Consider the following 5,789-nt stretch of genomic DNA (forward strand, 5'->3'; position numbering starts at 1 on the left):
CTTTGTCCTGGCCCAGACTCTCAGTGGTGCGCCAAATGACTAACCACAAACAAAGGCCTGTTTGACCAACACTTGTTCGTAGACAAAAGCCGGAGCAGGGAAGTCCAGGGAACAGAGAGCAGGGAGGAATCGCCTCTACTGAAAACTGGGAAAACCACCCAGTGTGGCACACTCTGCAAGACACCAGCAGAAACTAAAATTTCTAGACAACAGCCCGTAGCCCCTTTCCTGCAGACAAATGTCCAAATCGCCCTCTAGTGGTCTGCTGGGTGGAATGTTATTTATATAATTTTTTTACTTATTGTTTTGAAGCTGAACATCCGTCTTCTGTGATGTATTTAAGGTGTAGTTGTGGGATGCAAACTCAAAATGTAATACATTTCAGCTCTATATCTGACAGAGTACAGGTGTCTTATTTTCTTTAAGCCTATAACCATGTGTGTGAGGTGTATACTATTGTTTCAAAGGGGATTTGTTTAAGACCACCAAGAAACACTCTGTGTGATCCTGATTTAGCCCACTGCGGTAAACGTTTAATCGGTCTATTATACATAGTCCACAGACACAGAGGAGAGGGAGAAAGGGAGAAAGGGAAAGGGAGAGAGGGAGAGAGAGAAGGAAAGGGAGAGAGAGAGGGGGAGGGAGGGAGAGGGAGAGAGAGGGGGAGCAAGAGGGAGAGAGAGAGAGAGCGCGAGAGAGAGCAATAGATAGAGGGACTAAGAAAAACAAGAGAAAAAGAAAGTACGTTTTTTTTGCCAGAGTTATTTCTGATCCATATCCTAAACCTCTGCAAATCAGTGGAAATGGTGTAAAAACTGTGAAGTTGAAAGGTGAATCCCGATAGGAGAACTCCATTGGATTTTCATGCAGGAATCTGTGTTCATGTCGAATTCCCGCTCCCCATTACCAGTGTAATCCCCGGAACACACAAGTCTCGCATGGAAAACCCAATTAGTAGCGCCGATGATTTGCACACACCTGACGCCCCATCTGTAATGGCTGTTACAATGCAGAGGACACACACAAGATCACAGACGTATCAACGCGACCACAGACAGACTAACGGAATGAAAGCAGACTCATTGATCAGAACAAGGCCAAGCTAAGATACTACCATACTAACTGCCATTTCCTCTTCACCTCAGCTAGACCTCATTCTGAGTAAACTCTGATTCAGTCATTGTGAGACACCTCAAACAATTCATCTTATTCAACATGTTCTGAGAAACCTGTGCTGTTCCATTCCACGACTGTAGAGAAACAGTATTTTGTGATTTACAAAAACAAGTCAGATTTCTGTGAAATTGGAATGACTCAGCGCTCAAGTGGTCTGTTAAAGTCGCATTGTACTCTAGTCAGTAGCCCGAATTACCAACGATCACAATCTATAATTGGTGTCTGTCTGACTGCACGCAATGTGTAGGTCTGTTACACACTGTTAGTGTGTGCGAATGGATTTGGTTATACATATACTGTTGGACTTTATACTTTCTCATAAAGGCTGTGTCTGGTATTGAGAAGAAAATAATACACGTGTGCTCGTGTGGTGTGTGTGTGTGTGTGTGTGTGTGTTGTTGTGTGTGTGTGTGTGTGTGTGTGTGTGTGTGTGTGTGTGTGTGTGTGTGTGTGTGTGTGTGTGTGTGTTGTTGTTTCCTTTGTGTGTGTTGTGTGTGTCAGAATTACTAATACTTCTGTCCTGGTTTAGGATTCCTGCAGAGTTCACGACAGAGGCTCCTCCCCACTTCTCTCGAGAACATGTATATGTGGTGTGTGTTGTTATGTGTTTGTGTTTCAGAGTAGTGTGCTGTTCACTCTCCGTTTCTTCTCTGCTCATGCATGATGGAGGAGCCTGCTATACGCGCATGGTGGTGAGTAAGCGGGGGGCTCACATTAACCAACACACCAGGCCAACTTCACAGGCAGCTATAATTAAAGGCCGCACAACACAGAGGAGACAGGCGGTTTAAAGAGGAAAATCAGCCCCGGCCAACGACAGTATTGGACGCTGTACCCACCATCAGCTCTGTGCCAATGCCTTTGGAAAACACTATCAGACAAACAAACATCGGATAGAGACAAACACAATAAACAGACTAGAAAAGACAAGAACACCAAGATCTGAGAAGAGACAGAAAAGAACCAGAGAGAAGAGACAGAAACAAAGAAAGACGAACGAGAGAGAGACGACACAGAGACATCGAGACAAGACAGCAGCAGAACCACTCAGAGACGCAACGAGCAGATCACACAGAGAAACCGAGACGCACACACGAGACGCAGAGCCACACAGAGACGCACACAGAGAGAGACACACAACGAGCTCAGATCACTACAGAGGAACAGAGATACAAACAGAGCACATAGAGACAGAGACCCACAACTAGACAGAGACCCACATAGAGAACAGAGACCCACCCCAGAGACAGAGACAAACACAGAGACAGAGACACACAGAGCCACACAGAGAAAGAGACCACTTATACAACAGAGAGGAGAGAGACGCACACAGAGACAGAGACACACACAGAGACACATAGAGACAGTGACCCACACAGAGACAGAGACCGACACAGAGACCCACACAGAGACAGAGACCCACACAGAGACAGAGACACACACAGAGACAGAGAGACACACAGAGACAGAGAGACACACAGACTGCATTACAGGCTCGTATCAAATGAGTAAGAGACCAAATGAAGAAATGAGTGAGTCAGTGAATGAAAGCAAGAAAAGAGAACGAAAAGGGAGAGAATGAGTGGCGAGCGAGACAGCAAGAGAGGAGAGGGGTAGCTGCTAGCTAGCTTCTCTTGAGGTCTGCATATGCATTAGCTGTTCCACTAAACCACTGATATGGAAGTGTGTGTGATATTGGAGCAGCAGTTAGCTGAGTACAGGCCCTGGGGCACGGCTTTAGACTCGGTCAGAAACACTCTCAGCCATTTTAATTAGTCCACCAAAGCCAGTGTCATTGCTCGCTAACACTCTACTCCCTCTCTCTCGCTCGCTCTCTCATAATCACTCTCTTCACTCGTTTCCCATACCCCATCTTCATCTCTGCTGCATTCAGCTCAGTCCTGCCACGCTCCCATTAGGCGCTTTGTGCTTTTCAATTTGAATATATTTCCTGTTAGGACATTTGCACTGGATAAAGAAGAGAGTTTGGTTAGCTCGCTATTCCGCCTCAATGATTGCTAGCCTTACGTGTGAAGTGGAATTATAAAACCAATATGGTACAAATGGGTGTGTCTTGTGTGTTACAGGGAGTGGACTTCTCAACGAGGTCAAAGGTCAAACATAGAGGTGACATGTGTCATTGTTACAGAGAGAAGCCTTGCTGGGAATCTTTTTTTCTGAGCTACAAAATGAGAGATGTTAAATAGGGCTTGCTACGAGACAAAACACACACACGGAGACACAGACACACGCGCCAACACACATGTAAACGCTTATGCAAAAACATCTCATTATGCTCCCGTGGGTCCTGAAAGAGCATGCTGGGAAACCGATTTTTCGTAAGCAATAGGTGAGTGGTCACCGCAGCAACACACACACACACTCACACACACAAGTGCACACACAGGTATGCAAACACACAAGCCACACACATATACACACAAACACACACACACGCACGCACGCTCACACACACACACACACAGGAAGCCACTAGTGCATAGAGGGGCAGTGAGTGATCTTCAGGGACCAGCCGCACAACCCAGGCAGCCCGCCCGAGTCACTCAACCTTGTGTGTGGTGTGTGTGTGTGTGTGTGTTGTGTGTGTGTGTGTGGTCGTGTGTGTGGTGTGTCGTGTGTGTGCTGTGTGTGCTGTGTGGTGGTTGTCGTCGCTGTGTGTGTGGGTGCCACTCTTGCACGCCTCTGCCACAGTGAACACACCGTGGGAGATACTCCGGACTGAGCAAACCACCTCTAAGCAACTGGCCAGTAGCTGTGTTGTACGGCCCCTCAGGAACACAACCCCCAGCACTCCCCCACCACCTACACAGCCCACCCCAACCACCACAACACACCCACACCATATAACAACTCACACACACACATCACACCCACAACACACACGAACATCACAATCACACTTCACCACACACACACCACACACAGCAACCAAAAAAAACGTTGATTGACCAGAGTCGTGCCTGCCTGGCAGCTGTTGCTGGTCCCTGAGAAATCACTCACTGCCCCTTATGCACTAGTGGCTTCCCTGTTGTGTTGTGTGTAGCTGCGTGCGTGCGTGCGTGTATTGGTTTGTGTGTATTGTGGTGGCTTGTGGTTTGCATACTGTGTGTGCACTTGTTGTGGTGAGTGGTGTGGTGTTGTTTTGGCGCGTGACCACTCACCTATTGCTTACGAAAAATCGGTTTCCCCATGCTCTTTCAGGACCACGGGAGCATAATGAGATGTTTTTGCATAAGCGTTTACATGATGTTGTTGGCGCGTGGTTCTGTGTCTCGGTGTGTGTGTTTTGGTCTCGTAGCAAGCCTATTTAACATCTCTCATTTTTGTAGTCAGAAAAAGATCCAGCAAGGCTTCTCTCTGTAACATGACACATGTCCACCTCTATGTTTGACTTTGACCTCGTTGAGAAGTCCACTCCCGTAACACAAGACACACCCAGTGTTGTACATATGCAGTTTTATATGTCCCAACTTCAAACACGTAGCAAGCAATCATTGAGCCGGAATCGGCTAACACACTCTCTTCTTTATCAGTTAAATGTCTAAACAGGAAAATCTTCAAATTGAAAGGCAAAGAGCGCCTACATGGGAGCGTGGCACGGACTGAGCTGAATGCGCAGAGATGAATGATGGGGATGGGAAACGAGTGAAGAGAGTGATTATATGAGGCGACAGGAGGAGAGAAGAGGGGAGTAGAGTGTTAGCGGCAGAATGACACTGGCCTATTGTGGTGGAGCTAATTAAAATGGCTGAGAGTGTTTTGACCGGAAGATCTAAAGCCAGAGCCCCAGGGCTTATATCAGCTACTGGCTGCTCCCTGCCCAACTCTCCAAACACACATCTCATCATACAGTGGTTTAGTGGAAAAAAAACAGCTAATGCATATCAGGACCTAAGAGAAGCTGTAGCAGCTACCCTCTCCTCTCTGTGCTCGCTCTTGCTCACACTCATCTCCCTCTCCTCTGTTCTTTCTTTTCTGCTTCATTCACTGATCTCACTCCATTCTCTTCATTTGGTCTCTTTATCATTTGATACGAGCTGTAATGCGTCTGTGTTGTTCCTGTCTTGTGGTGTCTCTCTGTCTTTGTTGTGCTCTGTCTTGTGTCGGGTTCTGTTCTGGTGTGGTCTTGTGTGGTCTCTGTCCTCTGTGGTGGGTCCTGTCTTATGCTTCTCTGTGTGTGTTATCTGTCTGTGTGGTCTCTTCTCTAGTTGTGGTGTTTCTTTTGTCTCTGGTTTGTTGGACCGTGTGTGTCTCTGTCTTGTGTTTGTCTGATCTCTGGTCGTGGGTCTCTGTCCTTAATGTGGTTCTCCTAGTTCTTTGCTCTGGGTTTGTTATTGCCATCTGTGTGTATCCTGTTCTCGTATGAGTACTCTCGCTGCGTGTCCTCTTGTGCCGCGTCCCCTCTGATGGGGGTTTCTCCTTGTGGTTTGCGTCTCTTTTCGTAACCCTGTGTTCTCCTGCTGTGTCGTCCTCTCTCTCCTGTGTTCTCTGTCCTCTGTGTGGCGTCTTTCTCTCATCCTTATGTCCCTCTTTCATCCCTGTGTGTTCCTCTCTTCTCCTCTTGGCTCTGTTTGACCCACTACGCCCCCATC

The 5,789-nt window shown here is 47.2% G+C and overlaps 1 protein-coding gene across 1 annotated transcript in view; it reads right to left on the reverse strand.

The window, feature by feature from the left end:
* LOC111978692 (B-cell lymphoma/leukemia 11A-like) overlaps positions 1–5,789 on the reverse strand; it is a 55,594-nt gene that overhangs the window by 11,458 nt on the left and 38,347 nt on the right. The gene's annotated exons all lie outside the window — the stretch shown is intronic.

This window comes from Salvelinus sp. IW2-2015, linkage group LG18 (assembly GCF_002910315.2).
Source record: "Salvelinus sp. IW2-2015 linkage group LG18, ASM291031v2, whole genome shotgun sequence".
NCBI classification, from domain to species: Eukaryota; Metazoa; Chordata; class Actinopteri; order Salmoniformes; family Salmonidae; genus Salvelinus; species Salvelinus sp. IW2-2015.